The sequence below is a fragment of the Giraffa tippelskirchi genome, chromosome 5, assembly GCF_054371585.1.
Source record: "Giraffa tippelskirchi isolate mGirTip1 chromosome 5, T2T-mGirTip1v1.2.pri, whole genome shotgun sequence".
In the NCBI taxonomy this organism is placed as follows: Eukaryota; Metazoa; Chordata; class Mammalia; order Artiodactyla; family Giraffidae; genus Giraffa; species Giraffa tippelskirchi.
In genome coordinates this window covers 54,612,156-54,629,211 of record NC_137279.1, presented here as the reverse complement: position 1 = coordinate 54,629,211, position 17,056 = coordinate 54,612,156, and the positions used below count along the sequence as shown (strand labels likewise).

General features: G+C 42.1%; 1 long non-coding RNA gene across 1 annotated transcript; it reads right to left on the bottom strand.

The window, feature by feature from the left end:
- Nucleotides 1-297: 297 nt before the first annotated feature.
- On the bottom strand, nt 298-12,116 carry LOC145505831 (uncharacterized). The gene is made up of 2 exons (XR_014053309.1): nt 9,036-12,116; nt 298-414 (listed from the first exon to the last, which is right to left on the bottom strand). It is a non-coding gene; the product is annotated as an uncharacterized LOC145505831 (long non-coding RNA).
- Nucleotides 12,117-17,056: the final 4,940 nt, after the last annotated feature.

Sequence of the window (17,056 nt, the reverse complement as noted above, 5' to 3'; positions counted from 1 at the left end):
GCTCTAGTAGGCATCTCAGTCAATCTCAGAGTGAGAGATTCAGAATCAGAGGACCCAGGCAAGCTGTGCCTGAAATGTCAGCCCATGAGCGTTCAACCCTGAGATAATAGATGTGTGTTGTCTTAAGCCACTAAGGTTGTGGTTATTTACTACACAGTTATAAGTAACAAATACACTGCCCTGACATGAGATCTGAGTTAGAATTTAAATACTAATGCTGAGAATGTTTCACTTTTTATTAGGAATGGATGTCAGGAGTTCCCAAGCAAAATCTGAATTATAGATGAGTTATCTTCCTTTTTCTTTTTTCTTTTTGAGAAAATTCTGATTTTTTTTGGATGACATAAACTGATAAATTATGGCTATATAATGATCTTGCTTTCAGTTCAGTTCAGTTCAGTCGCTCAGTTGTGTCTGACTCTTTGCGACCCCATGGACTGCAGCAAGCCAGGCTTCCCTGTTCATCACCAACTCCTGGAGCCTACTCAAACTCATGTCCATCACGTTGATGGTGCCATCCAACCATCTCACCCTCTGTCTATCCTTCTCCTTCCACCTTCAATCTTTCCTAGCATCAGGGTCTTTTCAAATGAGTCGGTTCTTCACATCAGGTGGCCAAAGTATTTGGAGTTTCAGCTTCAGCATCAGTCCTTCCAATGAATATTCAGGGTTGATTTCCTTTAGGATGGACTGGTTGGATCAGTCCAAGGGACTCTCAAGAGTCTTCTCAAACACCACAGTTCAAAAGCATCAATTCTTTGGTGCTCATCTTTCTTTATAGTCCAACACTCACATCCATACATGACTACTGGAAAAACCATAGCTTTGACTAGACGGAGTTTTGTTGGCAAAGTAATGTCTCTGCTTTTTAATATGCTGTCTGGGTTGGTCATAACTTTTCTTCCAAGGGGCAAGCATCTTTTAATTTCATGGCTGCAGTCACCATCTGCAGTAATTTTGGAGCCCAAGAAAATAAAGTTCTCTGTTTCCATTGTTTCCCCATCTATTTGCCATGAAGTGATTGGACTGGATGCCATGATTTTAGTTTTCTGTATGTTGACTTTTAAGCCAACTTTTTCACTCTTCTCTTTCACTTTCATCAAGAAGCTCTTTAGTTCTTTGCTTTCTGCCATAAGGGTGGTGTCATCTACATATCTGAAATTATTGATATTTCTCCTGGCAATCTTGATTCCAGCTTGTGTTTCATCCAGCCTGGCATTTTGCATGAGGTACCCTAAGTGAATTAATAAAATACTAACCCTCAAAGATTGACCACAGGAGAATGACCAGCTTTTCTCTGGACTTTTAAAGGCATTGGATTTTTTTTTTTTTTTCTGTCTTCTCTGGCCCCTTTCCAGGCAAGTTCTATTCAAACAGCCTTGCTGCAATCTCCAGTTTCTACTTAGGCAGCTTCAGAGCTAGACAAAGGCAACAACAACTAGTATTTATCAAGAATATACAGGAGCCAGGCACCATATTATATGCATTACCATGATTTATTCGTTTAATGCTCATAGCTATCTCATGAAACAAATACCACATCCATCTCCATTTTACAGATGTGAAGACTGAGATATATGAAGTTAAATGACTACTAGTCCTCATTCCTGTCCTGGTTGGCTCTGTCCTGGGTCACTTCTTACTCGAAACTGAGAATGTCTTCCTGGGTGATGAATGATAACTAACTTGGGGTGGATATCACAGTCTCCTGGGTTTTCAAAGTACACTGAATCAGAGACTATGCAGTGAAAAGGGTATTTTGAAAATTCTCCCTAGTTAAACTGAATAATCATCCTCAGAGCTTCTTGTACCATAGTTGTGGGATTAGAAGTCAGCAGTCCGAGGCTGTCTCCGTGCCTGGAGACCACGACCACATGGATCTCAACCAAACCGTCAGCTGTAGTTTGCAGGAAGAAAAGCAAAGGTGAGATGAATTAGGAGATTGGAACTGACATATATACATGAGTATGTATAAAATGACTAATGAGAACCTACTGGATAGTTCAGGGACCCTTCTCAGTGCTCTGTGGTGGCCTAAATGGGAAGGAAATCCAAAAAAGAAGGAATACACACACACACACACACACACACACACACACATATATATTCACATAGCTGATTCACTTTGCTGTACAGCAGAAACCTAACACAACATTGTAAAACAACTATTCTCCAATAAGAACTGTTATTTTTTTTAAAAGTCAATTCAAAAAAATGAAGAAAAGGTATCTCGCAGACTTGTCAAATCGTGCTAATGTATAAAAAGAGTCTGCTGTTCTGTTGAGTGTTCACATCATTTTAGCTACTTCCAACATAGACCAACGCCTCCATGGGGACTTCCACCCATTTGGGAGGAGCAGTGCTTCTGGGAGGTGCTGCCCACACCCTCCCTTCCCTCTGTGGGGAGATGGCGGAGGCACACCCCTGGGGATTGCAGGACGGGGACTTTCCCATCCTTTTCTTCCATCAACTCAGGCTCTGACACAGTCTAAATCCCACTCATTCCTCCTGTCTTTCAAGTAATGCTGGACATATTATTCGGGTATCAGTGTTTCACTGCCATTTCGGGGAATCCCTGCCTTGAAATTAAGAGTCAATATTAATAAGCCCAAGTCCACAAAGTGTTCCGGACTCCTGTAAATGTGTACGGCTGAGGTGGCAATAACTTGAAAATATGAAAGGAAAAGCTATTGACATCTTTTCTTGACTTGACCCCTGCTTGATCATCCCACCTTCCCTAACTGTATCAGAAGATTCAGAATTACTGACCAACGTGGAAAGACCATCCTCATGAAAGCAAGGGACAGATTTTCTTTCAAAGGACATGTACTCTTTGCATATAGTGTAACTTTATCTTGTAATGCATAGCAGGAGCACACAGGCACATTTGCCCTAACCCTAATCCTTGAAGGTGAAGCTTCATCTAGCATCACGTAGTCTGTGCCCACCTAGGCTATAACCAAGGCCACTGGTGTATTTACAGTAGTGTTCTTGTTTGGTTCAACTTGCCACAGGTGCTTCACTTTGACTCCTTTGCAGGACTTTCTATAGTGTCACGACATACTTGGTTTCTCCCTAAAGATTTTGTTTCCCTGTTTTTCCAGAGAAGCATAAGAACTCTCCTACTGAATACCAAGAATGTATATTAGAATTATGAATTTTGAGAAGAAAGTTTCTCTCTCTCTGTCTTGATTTGGAGTCTAGACCTGAAAAACTGGGCTGCTTCTCTGTCTAGTTTTTTATCACTGCATTGGAATGCTTGGATGTGTACATAAAAACTCAGGTCATATTGATGATAAACATAAGTAATGTGCAAAGAAAACCTACTAACAGATGTATCAATATAAAACGATGTCCTGTATTTCTACAGCTCACTGCCTTGATACTCCAGGGTGTTGATAAATATTAGAAGATTTCCTCTATCTTCCAAGGTAATTGGAAAAACCTGCATTTGTGGTGGAGGCTAGATAAAGTCTCTGTTGAGTCACATAACTGCCATTTAAGAGTGACATTTTGAACAACTTTCTCACAGGTACGATCTTGTTTCTAGTTCTTTTGATGGGAGAAGAAGAGATTGATGCCACAGGGTAGGGATGCCATATTTTGTGGACACTTGGGGTCTTTTGATGCCTGGAAAGTTAATCCTTCTCACAAAACTGCCTCTGTTATTGGCTAATATCTGCAATATAGAGCACTTTCTTCTTGCTCCATTATGATGTCACATGTGGTTCTATAGGATCATAAAATTGGTTTAAATGCAATTATTTCAAGACTATTTAATGGACATTTATTATTTAACAGTGCCTTTAAGGTCACTTGCAGTCAGGAAGGAGAAGCTACCTTCTAGAACCTCTCTACTCCGCTAAGAAACATACGTTCATTATTGAAAATACCTGCTAATGACTTGGACTTATTTGTTAATTTAGGAGGTTTGTTTCTTGATGAAACAGGGGTGCAGATATATGGCTACCTTAATGGGGTAGCAAAGAGCCTTTTAAAAAGAAACATTCATTCTCATTACAGTACTGTTTCTAAAAAGCTAGAAGCTGCTATTTAGAGGTGTTCCCAGACGTTCTCCCCATATGAATTCATCTTTCAAGCCACCCTCCTCAAGGTTATTATGCCACTCAGGCACAGACTGCTATTATAGAAAGCCAGAGAGCTTTCTCCTATTCACTAGTGACCTCTAAGACGTCTTCACCAATTATCATTTCAATTCTAGTCTCTCCTAAGCCACTGCCGGTAAAATCTATAACAGTTGTTTGAGCATCTTCTGCCCGTGATCCTTCATCCCAGGATAGCAGCTGGTCTATCTCTGAACTGACAGCAATTCAGCCCTCCCAGCTGTTAGGAGGTCCCAGGGAGCGTTTATAACATCAGCCTTCAGATGTCTGTGGAGTTGAGGGCAGCTCTGCGTTTTCTCCTGTGGCTTCTCTTGTGTAGAAGCAGGGCTCGGCGCAGGAGAGAGAAAGGAAGGTGGCATCAAATGACATTTTAGATTTTTGGAGCTGGAGAGGCTCTTGGAGTTTATTTAGGCAATCTTCCTTGTTTGTTGTTGTTTAGTCGTTAAGTTGTGTCCAGCTCTTTTGCAAACCCCGGACTGTAGCCCACCAGACTTCTCTGTCCCTGGAATTCTTCAGCCAAGAATACTGAAGTGGGTTGCCATTTCCTTCTCCAGGGCATCTTCCCAACCAAGGGGTCAAACCCAGGTCTCCCGCATTGCAGGCAGATTCTTTACTATCTGAGCCATCCAGGAAGCTGCCTGATGATTAAAGGAAACCAAATATTGGCTTCTTATGTTGGCAGGCAAATTCTTTACAATTGAGCCACCTGGGAAGCCCATCTTCCTCATTCGTCTTTATCTTAACATGGAAACATGACATGAAAATGTTTCTGCTACTGGCAGCAGTGGGACATCCAATCATGGATTTCACCACAAGCAGAGACCATTAGAAGGAGGAGAGACCTCAAAGGATATTTACACCCCACCCTCCTGCCCCCCAGGAAAGAACAGGGAGAGAAGTGATGTAAAGTCTGTGCAGCCCAGCACTGGGCATCGGATATGAGACAGTGTTCTGGCTTTCCACTGCTCCCAGCTTGGGAGAGGAAAACAGACCAGTCAGTCAGTCCCTCTTCTGACCACAGTAATAAATGTTACTACAGAAGCCTGCACTCTGCAGAGAACAAGGTGGAGGGCATTTTAATGTGATTGTGCAGCAGGCCTTCAAATGCTTCTTGCAGGAGGTAACGCTGCAGCTCATTTTGAAGAATGTTAGAATCAGCAGTTCTCTGTTAGAAAACCTGAGTTCTGCATCCAGCAATGTCCCTCCTATGACCTTGGACTAAAGTCTCATGATAGGAAATGCATGTGGCCAGAAAACCTTACTTAAGAGCACAGAGAAAAGCAAGGCCATGTTCCTTTCTTAACTGTTCTGTCTTTGGACCTCATAGGTAAGTGAGAAGACTTGGAGAGGAAGTCTTCATTACGGGGCCTGTCAACAGCACCGGGCCCTGGGAATCTGGTGACATTTTATGTGTGTGTGTGTTTGAAGTGACGAGTGGAAACAATTGCTCTCTGAGGTCTTCCACCAAGAAAGCCATAAAGGTTTGCAAGTTGAGGGTTTCTCTGATTGCACTGGGCTCTTGCACAAGCTATTGCTGTTCACACTTTGGACACATGTGAGATTGCTTCTGCCAGTAACTCTTTAACAGCAAGATCAGGGTCCTTTTTTCAGACTTAAAGACTCTATCTTGTTATGGCATATTTACTGATTCATTATTTACATGTACTGTCTTTTTTGTGCCATTTACTAGACTAGAAACTACTATACCAAAATGACACGATCACAGCCCCTAAGACACATGCGGTTCAGTAGGTGAGACTAACAGAAAATCCATGGTTACAAGACACTGTAATAAATCCTGTGACAGTCTCCAGTATTGGCAGGTGGGTTCTTTACCACTAGCACCACCTGGGAAGCCCTCACTTCCTGTATATTCCCTTTATTAAAGAATGAGGCCATCATCAATTCTAGTGGCCCCTGAGCTTCTTAGTTAGAGAAGACTCTTGAGAGTTCCTTGGGCTGCAAGGAGATCCAACCAGTCAATATTAAAGGAAATCAGTCCTGAACATTCACTGGAAGAACTGATGCTGAAGCTGAAACTCTAATAATTTGGCCACCTGATTCAAAGAACTGGCTCCTTGGAAAAGACCCTGATGCTGGGAAAGATAGAAGGCAGGAGAAGAAGGGGATGACAGAGGATGAAATGGTTAGATGGCATCACCAACTCGATGGATATATGTTTGAGGAAGCTCTGGGAGTTGGTGATGGATAGGGAAATCTGGCGTGCTGCAGTCCATGGGGTCGCAAAGAGTCAGAAATGACTGAGCGACTGAACTGAACTGAAGCTTATTTCACCAATCACATCATGAATGCATAGGCTGGTGCTTCCATGCTCCACTTTCCCCTTGCACATGGGTCTTCGTAACTATAGAAATGATTTTGGTATCTAGCATATAACATAGTATCACTGCAGATATAAAAATCTGGCATGATTGTTCGTTAAAGCCTTGTTTGCCTCTAAACATATTTTGAAGTGTAGCCTACTCTGGCTTCAGCCAGCAGCTACCTAGATCAAAGCTCTTGACACCCTCCTGCTATACTTCAAGAACATATATTTCTGGAGAAAAAGACAGGGATACAAATCTTATCCATCTCCATTATCTTCAAGTCCAAAAAGAAGACTTAAATCCAGGACTCTGTCATTTATGAAGCAGAAATGATCTGAAGGCTGAAAGAGGCTTCTAATCCATGTTTGTTTTCCATGCGTATTTTGTGTGACATTATTTTCCATTTTACTGCATAAGATTTCCTTTGCCTGGAATACCTTTCTTTCTTTAATCCTCCTTTCCTATATCAAGGGATTCCCTGATGCCTCAGAGGGTAGAGAATTTGCCTGCAATGTAGGAGACCTGAGTTTGATCACTGGGTTGGGTAGATCCCCTGGAGAAGAAAATGGCAACCCACTCCAGTATTCTTGCCTGGAAAATCCCACGGATGGAGGAACCCGGCAAGCCACAGTCCACGGGGTCGCAAAGAGGTTGGACACGACTGAGCGACTTCACTTTCACTTTCCTATGTGCTCAGTCACTTCAGTTGTGTCTGACTCTTTGTGACCCCATTGACTGTAGCCCACCAGGCTCCTCTGTCCATGGGATTCTCCAGGCAAGAATACTGGAGTGGGTTGCCATTACCTTTGCACTTTCCTATATCAAGTGTTATTTTATTTAGATGTCTTCCCCGACTTTCTGCCCCTTAGCGTTGGGAGTCATTCTGTACGTGCTCATGGAGATGATTCCTCTGCTCTTCCCACTGGCATCTTGTACCGTGATCGTCTGTTTCTTGAATTGTCTGCCTCCCTCACTAGGAGGCAAACTCTGGGCGAGTAGGGCCATATGTACTTTGTTTGCCATTAATATCTTAGAGCATAGCAGAAGCTCTTGCACTCAGCAGGCATTCAGTGAATACTTGTGGATTGAATTAAGTCTTTCAACAGCTCAGAATCCTTCCTCTTTTTTTCTCCTCCATGCATCTGCCTCTACTGCTGCCCAGCCTCCCACTGTCTCCCATATAGATTACAGCAAAGCTTCCATCCCCTCACCATTCCGTCATTCTCATCTTCCCCATCATCAAATGCACAGATGACAGATACTTACGCCTACACTCTTGTGATCACTTCCTTGAAAAGAATTTGTTCTTTGTTGCCTATTTGATTAAGTTCAAAGTCCATTCACCATTTCAAGACTTCAATGTTCCACGCTGACATAAACATACAAATTAAGGTGCCTTTTATTCCCAAATATAAACTCCTATCTTCAGATAAGCTGAGTTTCTTACTCATCTTCCATACATCCGTTGGATCATTGAAAAAGCAAGAGAGTTCCAGAAAAACATCTATTTCTACTTTATTGACTATGCCAAAGCCTTTGACTGTGTGGATCACAAAAAACTGTGGAAAATTCTTCAAGAGATGGGAATACCAGACCACCTGAAATCTGTATGCAGGTCAAGAAACAACAGTTAGAACTGAACATGGGACAACAGACTGGTTCCAAATCGGGAAAGCAGTACGTCATAGCTGTATATTGTCACTCTGCTTATTTAACTTATATGCAGTGTACGTCATGAGAAATGCTGGATTGGATGAAGCACAAGCTGGAATCAAGATTGCCAGGAGAAATATCAATAACCTCAGATATGCAGATGACACCACACTTACAACAGAAAGTGAAGAAAAACTAAAGAGCCTCTTGATGAAAGTGAAAGAGGAGAGTGAAAAAGCTCCCTTAAAACTCAACATTAAGAAAACAAAGATCATGGCATCTGATCCCACCACTTCATGGCAAATAGATGGGGAAACAATGGAAACAATGACAGACTTTATTTTTGGGGGCTCCAAAATCACTGCAGATGGTGACTACAGCCATTAAATTGAAAGACGCTTGCTCCTTGGAAGAAAAGTTATGATCAACACAGACAGCATATTAAAAAGTAGAGACATTACTTTGCCAACAAAAGTCCATCTACTCAAAGCTATGGTTTTTCCAGTAGTCATGTATGGATGTGAGAGTTGGACTATAAAGAAAGCTGAGGACCAAAGAATTGATGCTTTTGAACTGTGGTGTTGGAGAAGACTCTTGAGAGTCCCCTGAACTGCAAGGAGATCCAACCAGTCCATCCTAAAGGAAATCATTCCTGAATATTCATTGGAAGGATGATGATGATGCTGAAACTCCAACACTTTGGCTACCTGATGCGAAGAACTGACTCATTGGAAAAGAACCTGATGCTGGGAAAGATTGAAGATGGGAGGAGAAGGGGACGACAGAGGATGAGATGGTTGGATGGCACTCAATGGACATGAGTTTGAGTAAACTCCAGGAATTGGTGATGGACAGGGACGCCTGGCGTGCTGCAGTCCATGCGGTCGCAAAGAGTCAGACACAACTGAGCAACTGAACTGAACTTCCATACGTGCTGGACTCAAGCTTACCTTGTTTATGCTTTGTGTGTGCTTTCTCTGTCACTCAGTTGTGTCCGACTCTTTGCAACCCCATGGACTGTAGCCCACCAGGTTCCTCTGTCCATGGGATTTTCCAGGCAAGAATTCTGGAGTGGATTATCATTTCCTCCTCCAGGAGATCTTCCCAACCCAGAGATCGAACTTGTGTCTCCTGCATTGGCAGGCAGATTCATCACCACCAGGAAGCCCTCTACTCTGTGATTTCCCCCAGCTGTCTTTTCTTGTCTCCCTTCTATCTTTGTAAACTCTTTTCATCCTTCAGAGCTCAGAGCTTCAGAGCTCAATCCCAGGCCCACCTACAAGCAGCCTTCCTTCAGCCATTCGTGCACATATTAATCTTATTACTTTACAACCATCTTTGAAATTTATAGCCAGTTATAAAATGTCAGTACCCTCCAATATGTTTCTAATTTCGTAGACAATTTTCTCAACTTGATTTTAAGATGCTTGAAAAATTATACCTTGAAATAGTGTGCTAGAGCCTGACATAACATGTGATTGATTGACATACTATTCTTCAGTCTGTGGACTGATTGATACATCAGAGTAGTCCTAGGTATCAAGGCATCCTCCAAAGTCATGCAAGAAATTCTCCAGGCCAGAATACTGGAGTAGGTAGCCTATCCCTTCTCCTGTGGATCTTCCCAACCCAGGAATCGAACCAGGGTCTCCTGCATTGCTAGCAGATTCTTTACCAACTGAGCTATCAGGGAAGCCCTGCTTAAATTTTAAGTACTTTCAAATTATGTTAGTTACCCAATGACATAAGTAGAAGTCCTACACATCTCAACTCCATCCCAGGAAAATATTTCTTTTTTCCTCTGTCATTCAGCCTATTCTTTTTTTTAAGAAACATTGATGTATAGTTAACTTATGATGCTGTGTTAGCTTCAAGTATACAGCAAAGGGATTCAGTTATCCATATATATCTATAGGTTATGACAAGATATTGAATATAGTTCCCTGTGCTTTACAGTAGATCCTTGTTGTTTATCTATTTCCTATAGTAGTGTATGTATATATTAACCCCAAATTCCTAATTTATCCTCCCTCCAGGCAAATATTTCTTAATGGAAATACGAGAATTGCAAATTGTGACTTTTGGATTAAGTTTGCAGAATTAAGCAGCATTTAATTGTTGCAGTCACGAGGGAACCGCAGCCTCACTTGGCAACCTGAACAAGCAGCAAGGAAGAGGAGGTGGAAATGCTCAAGGCAGGGTTTACTGTGTGTGCCCTCCACCCTCTATCTTTATGGAAATGGAGGATGGACTTATTTTCTGCTGATAGGGCATTTATAAAAGAATAAATCACAGTTCCTGCCCTCTGGAAACTTGAATTCAGTAGGGTCAATAGAGGAGCACATGCACAATTATAATACAAACAATGTGTATTATGTGTGAAAGGTGTATGTAGGAATAAGCTAGAGAGAAACCCGAGGTCTTGGTATGGGGCATTGAAACAAAATGGAAAGTCCAAAAGAGAAGCCATTCTGAGGAACAAACACTCAGTTTTGTTTCAAGCCCATTTGAGATTAAGGCATTTAAGTAGAAATGTACTTAAATTTCCTTGGAGCTAGGTCGGAAATGAATGGCCTTGGTGGGAATGTCACTTGGGGAGTCAGGAGCAGAGAGATAATGACAGAAGCATGTAGATAAGTCGCCCAGAGGTTACAAGTGAGTTTTTCTACTTGTTATTTTTTCATCTCTAAACCCATGTTAACCATACTGGATTTCTACTTCATGTGAAGTTCTGAGAATTAGATCTTGAAAGTGCTTTACTGAACTTGTACTGACAGATCAAGGTGGTGGGCTTTCATCTTGCTGCTAAGTTCCTGGAGACAAGAGGGCAAGAGGTTGCTTTCCCCTCACACTCCCAGGTGCTGCAGCTAAAAGGACCATCTGTGATCCTTCCTCCGCCACGTCTGAGACATGCCTGAAATGAGCCAGCGATTCTGTTGGGTTGGCCAAAAAGTTCATTCAGGTTTTCCATCATATCTTACGGAAAAACTCAAACTTTTTGCAACGCAATACATGCATAATGGTTCTTCTTTCAAACCACCTAACTATAGAACAAATCACCCTGATTAAGGAATTTCCAATAAACTCATATCAGCATCGTAATAGTTACCTGAAGCTCATAACCTACCTCCATTAAGGTCACCTGAGGTGCTTGCCCAGTGGCAGATTTCTAGTAAGCAGATCTTGTGTGGAAAGGGCCTGGGAATATGCATTTTAATTCACTGCCAGGTGATTCTTACAAATACACAAGTCTGAGAACTGAATCTCTACATCTGCAATTTTCAACCCATTTTGGCCCCACCATGTAAGAAATATATTTTACAAGATCTCATACACACACATGATAAAAGTGTCATGAAATGGTACAGACCCTGAGTACATGTGAGGCTGGTGATGATTATGACTGGTGATTATTTCATTCATTCTAATTCATTTTTTAATGTCCATAGTGATTCATGGTACAGATCACAACTTATACTTTGAAAAATACGGTATCTAGATGGAGAGGAAATATTATATAACGCTTGAGGTTAATACTATAGAAAATCATTTACGATTGTTTAAGTTAGAGGTTTTAACTTTTTTTAATGCAACTCTTGTAATCTGATTAACACGAAGGCTTCATTTTATAGAAAAAGTCACATGCACACATATTTTCTCACATCTTTTCAGGGAGTTTTTGGATCTTCCTCTGTCTCAGAACTCTAGATAAACAACCATTCATTTAGTTGCCGGAGAAGGCAATGGCAACCCACTCCCGTACTCTTGCCTGAAAAATCCCATGGATGGAGGAGCCTGGTGGGCTGCAGTCCATGGGGTCGCTAAGAGTTGGACACGACTGAGCGACTTCACTTTCACTTTTCACTTTCATGCAATGGAGAAGGAAATGGCAACCCACTCTAGTATTCTTGCCTGGAGAATCCCAGGGACGGGGGAGCCTGGTGGGCTGCTGTCTGTGGGGTCGCACAGAGTCAGACATGACTGAAGTGATTTAGCAGCAGAAGCAGCATTTAATTGCAGCTCTATCAGAAGCAAGAGTAAAGAGTGGGCAACCTCCTGTCATGATGTCATAGTGGGGAAGGCTTGAAGGTCTTTTCATCTTACAGTCATAAAGACTAATACCCATTGGCAGTTCTTCTTTCTTTTATGACTATCTGATATCACAGGAATGTAGTCATTAGAGAAAAATTCTGCCAGAGGATAAGAATGGCTGATGGGAAAAATCTTTTTTTTTTTTTCAGAGAAGAGGTCATTACCAAAGGCCAGAAAACTGGAGTGGATAGCCATTCCCTTCTCCAGGTGATCTTCCCAATCCAGGGATCAAACCCAGGTCTCCCGCATTGCAGGCATATTCTTTACCAGCTGAGCCACAAGGGAAGCCCAATAATACTGAAGTGGGTAGCCTATCCCTTCTCCAGTGGATCTTCCCAACCCAGGAATTGAACTAGGGTCAGCTGCATTGCAGGTGAATTCTGTAACAACTGAGCTATGAGGGTAGCCCACCAAAGGTGGCAGAGGTCATTAATACAAAGGGTAGGAAGGAGGAGGACTTCTGCAGAGCCTGACTCTCTTGGGCCCTTCTGGCTCTGGGTCAGGAATTAGGACGTGGAAGATCTAGCTTTAGACTCTGACTAAGCAGCTTCGTGGTACGTCTCAGGAATCCCCAAGGTAGCCCAGCAGTGGTGTGTAACTTTCGAGTTGTTTGGGCAAGCCTAGAATATTTAGCTTTCTTTCCAAGAAGGCTATGTAATAAGGACGAGTCCATTTTTTACTGTTATACGCTTGATCTTTTTCTTTGTCCACTTTTGTTATTATAATCACACATAAAGGCCTGCCTCAGAGAATCCAGCCCCTCTGCCTGACTGTTAAGCTAAAGTGCCTTTGTTCAGAACCCTGTTCTGCTGTAGATGGCAAGAAGGAAGAAATTAACACATTCCTTCTATGATGCTTGCCATTCTAGGAGATACTTGCAAGATTAAATGAGTTTTTACTTTGTTTCCTCACCTCCCCATATCTCTGATCCATAAAAGAACCTGGCATCCAGATCCAGGGAAGATAGTTAATTTGAGACATTAGTCTCAGTCAGCTGGCTTTATGAATAATGTTATATTCCTTGCCTCAACACCTTGTCCCTCAGATTCATTGGCTTCTCGTGCAGCAAGCAGAATGAGCTTGGACTCGGTAACAGCTATTTAATTAAGGAATGACTCAGATGTATCTCTGCACTTGAAATGGAGACAAAAGCTAAGATGCTCTACCTCCCAGCACCAACTGAAAACTCCTCTGTGCATAGTCATGCTTCAGTGTTAAGAAGAGTTTCTGGGAGGGCACAGGAAAGAGTAGAGGAAAGAGAGTTTGGAAAGTGCCAACTGAAAAAAAAGTACAACCTAAAAGCTCAGAGTTATGTTCTATATGGTGCATTTTCTGAGGACTTCAAGCCCAGGACACAGCATCTCATGTAATGCTGAGAAAGCTTTTCTGAAGAGGCAAGGAGGGATGTCAGGATATATAGAAGTTTTTGCAGTGAAAGACCAGGTAGTCAGTGCATCAAAGGATTACTATTAATAAAAGAAAACCTGATAATTCAAGTTAAAAGAATTTAGCACTTTTCTACATATTGGAAGATACAAAGTCTGGACTCATTGAAATCATTCATTTGATATGTACCTCAGCTATGGAGTGGCCGGGATCCTGTGTTTTCTCATCCTGAGTCTCCTCTGGGTGCACTGTTGGGAGGTGGCTGCCGTGGCTGACTGCTAGGTGGGGGGGCAAATCCTGCCTCCATCCTGAGTTCCTTCAGGGCAGAGGGCCAGCTGTAATGTGATGGCTTGATGGCTGCAACACTCTTTATTTACTGATATGGCAGGCAATATTTCAGTTCTCAGGAGGGTGCTTTAGAACAGTGCTACTCAAAACTCAGTTGTTCCCCTCACCAGTGACACACCCAGAAGTGTTCATTGTCTCTCAGCAACACGCTAAGTACATGTTGAGGGTGCTTAGAAACATCTAGAATTTTACAGAGTAATTTTATGTCTGTGGGGTCTAATAATAAATTTAACCTTTTATTGTGTGTGTCTAATTTTAACATATTAGTATTTCTATGAATAACATGTATTTTTACAAAAGTGTCAGCTGGGACAGATTTGAAATTGGGGTGAAGGAGGAAATAGGACAGGCTCTATTTTGAAAGCAGGACTCCATCTTGGGCCGGACCGTGAACTTTGAGCTATATGCCCAGTATCTATGGAAACGATATACCAACTGGAAAACCAGGCCCCAGGAAGGAAGAGCCCCAGGGCTCTCTGTCACCTAAAAGAATACCCTAATTATCTGTGTAACCAAGTAGAATCATACATTCTATTAAGCTTATTGGGGTATGACCACAGGCCTATTGATAATTGTCCACTGTTAATTACCTAGGCTTAAGGCATATGAATCATGGGTTAACTTTGATTGCATCTTTCTTTTTCCTTTGTTCAGACTAGTTTCAGGGAATTTGGGGAAGCAGGTTTGTGCAAGTACACTTAGAGTATATAAGGTTTTCACAAAAACTGGTTGGGGTCCTTGGCTAAGGGAGACTCTGCCTTGGGCCCCTGGTGTAATAAAATTCACTCCACTACCTGCATTGTCCTTCTGAGTGAGTTTGTTTCCCAGAACGCAGGGCTACAACAGGGGGAGAGGGAAATCCGGCCTTTGAGTGTAATTCGTTTGAAAAGCACTGTTCTAGAGCAATAAGGGCTTCCCTGGTGGCTCAGATGGAAAAGCGTCTGTCTGCAATGCTGGAGACCCTGGGAAGATCCCCTGGAGAATGAAATGGCAACCAACTCCAGTACTCTTGCCTGGAAAATCCCATGGACAGAGGAGCCTGGTAGGCTACAGTCCACAGGTTTGCAAAGAGTTGGACATGACTGAGTGACTTTATTTAGAGCAATAAGACACAAGTTCAGAAGCCTAGGAGAATGATGCAAAGACCAGAGCTATGAATGCCTCCCTCAGAACCGGGCCTTGTCTCCATGAATATGATTTCCAGTGGCACTTTGGTCATCATCTGAGAGGGCTGAGGTGGATGAGAAGTGCTCTATTCTGGGAACATGACGTCATGGAGATTTTGAATTTTTACCATAAATAGAAGGGAGTGAGTACTTTAAAGCCTATGTGTGCATGTTTGTGTGTGTGTGTGTATTTTTTCTATTTGTACCTCACTAGGGCTTTGAACATATTTTAAAAGCATTTATTGTGAAGTGAAAATGGCTAGCTCCATTTAATAGGTAGCAAAACTGAGATCCAGGGAACAAACATCAGTGAGGCAAACTGAAACCAGAAATCAGACAGAGAGTTCTGATCATTCCATCCATCTGGTATGGCTTAACATCCAGACCCCACTTCCTCCCCAGAGGAGATTCTGGAGGGTCAGGACAGTGTTCCTGTATTGTTTATCATTTAAAGTTCTTGTTATCACAAAGAAATGGTCTATAAAAAATAGCAGGCAGCAGAGCAAAGCAAACATTTCTTCAGTAATGCATGAAGCTATCTTAGCGAAATGAGTTTCCACATGTTGAACTGCAAAGTAGTCTTGCAGTACAAATAGTTGTGGTCTTATTTGGGGAAAGAATGTCAGAAAACACACAATAATACATTTCAATTTTAAATTGAAATTGTATTTACTCAAGGAAAGAGAGAGTTTTGTGATTTTTCTTTTTTTGGGTCTAATAGACCCAAGGGAGTGAGTTCTGTTAGAATTGAGAGCAGCCCAAAGACAAGGAGGATTGAACGGTCCCCCTGGGACAAAACTGTTAAGGAATTAAAAAGAGCAAGCGATGGTTCCCAGCATTATTTTAAAGCCGGCTCAGTAGAAGCTCATGGTTCTATTCAGGGAAGGACAGACTTTCACATATAAGCACACAGAGTTGAGTCCTTAAATACTTTTGCATTTGAATGATTTTTCCGGACTGCTGAAACCTCTGTGGCTGTCCAACAAATCTACTTGTCATATCCTATCCCCAGCATGCTAATTCTTGTCTCCGTGTTGTTGCCCATCACTTGCTCTTCAGAGAATGCCTGATTCACACCTTTTCTCATGTGTTGGGCTTTTTGTCTTTTAAAATGTGACTTAGAGCTCTGCTCCCCAAAAAGACATTTTTAATGAACCCCATGAAACTCTGACCCACTTAGTTGTTTACTCATGGCCCTGACAGGTGCCTTTTGTGCTATCTTTCTATGCAGTTATTTTCCTTTATAGTTGTTTTTGATTTTGTGGTGTGTGTGTGTGTGTGCGCGCGCGCACGGTGTTCAGATCCTGGTGGCAGATCCGGGTGAGTGGAGATGAGAGTAGGGGTCTTGGTCTAACTGACTTGAGTGTGAGCTCCTTGAGAGTAGGGGCAATTCCTTCTGCTGGCATCTGGGAGTCTGACATATTCTGTGATGGCGTGCATGACTCTGGACAAGTCCTATAGGACTCCTGTGGAGATTAAACAAAATAATAAACGGAAACTGCCAGGTGCTCAGTAGGTTGTTAAATAATAGGAGCCTTCTATTTCTGCAGCTTCTAGTATACAAGGCCACTATGGGAGCTCTCTCTTCCTGATGGCTGGTTGTTTTGTTGCTGTTGTGGTTTGCTTACTAGAAATGGCCCACATTTACTCTCCTGGGCTGAATATATGGTCATTTAGTCTGACACCGGCATTTAGGACACACTTAGTCTTCCACTTATGGCTTATCCTTTGAGGCAGGTGGTTATGAATTTAGTGATACTTGCTGGACTGAGGTCATTGCCTGGTTTCCCCGTATCCCGGTAGCATAGCTAATAATAGTAATTAATAATAATAAGAATGATAATAATGTAAAGCACTATAGAATTTAGAGAATCTTTCATTCAATTAAAAGAAGAGGAAGAAGAAAGAGTAAATAACATTACTGAAAGGCAGTTATGGTGTTTAGAACTATTTAATGTAT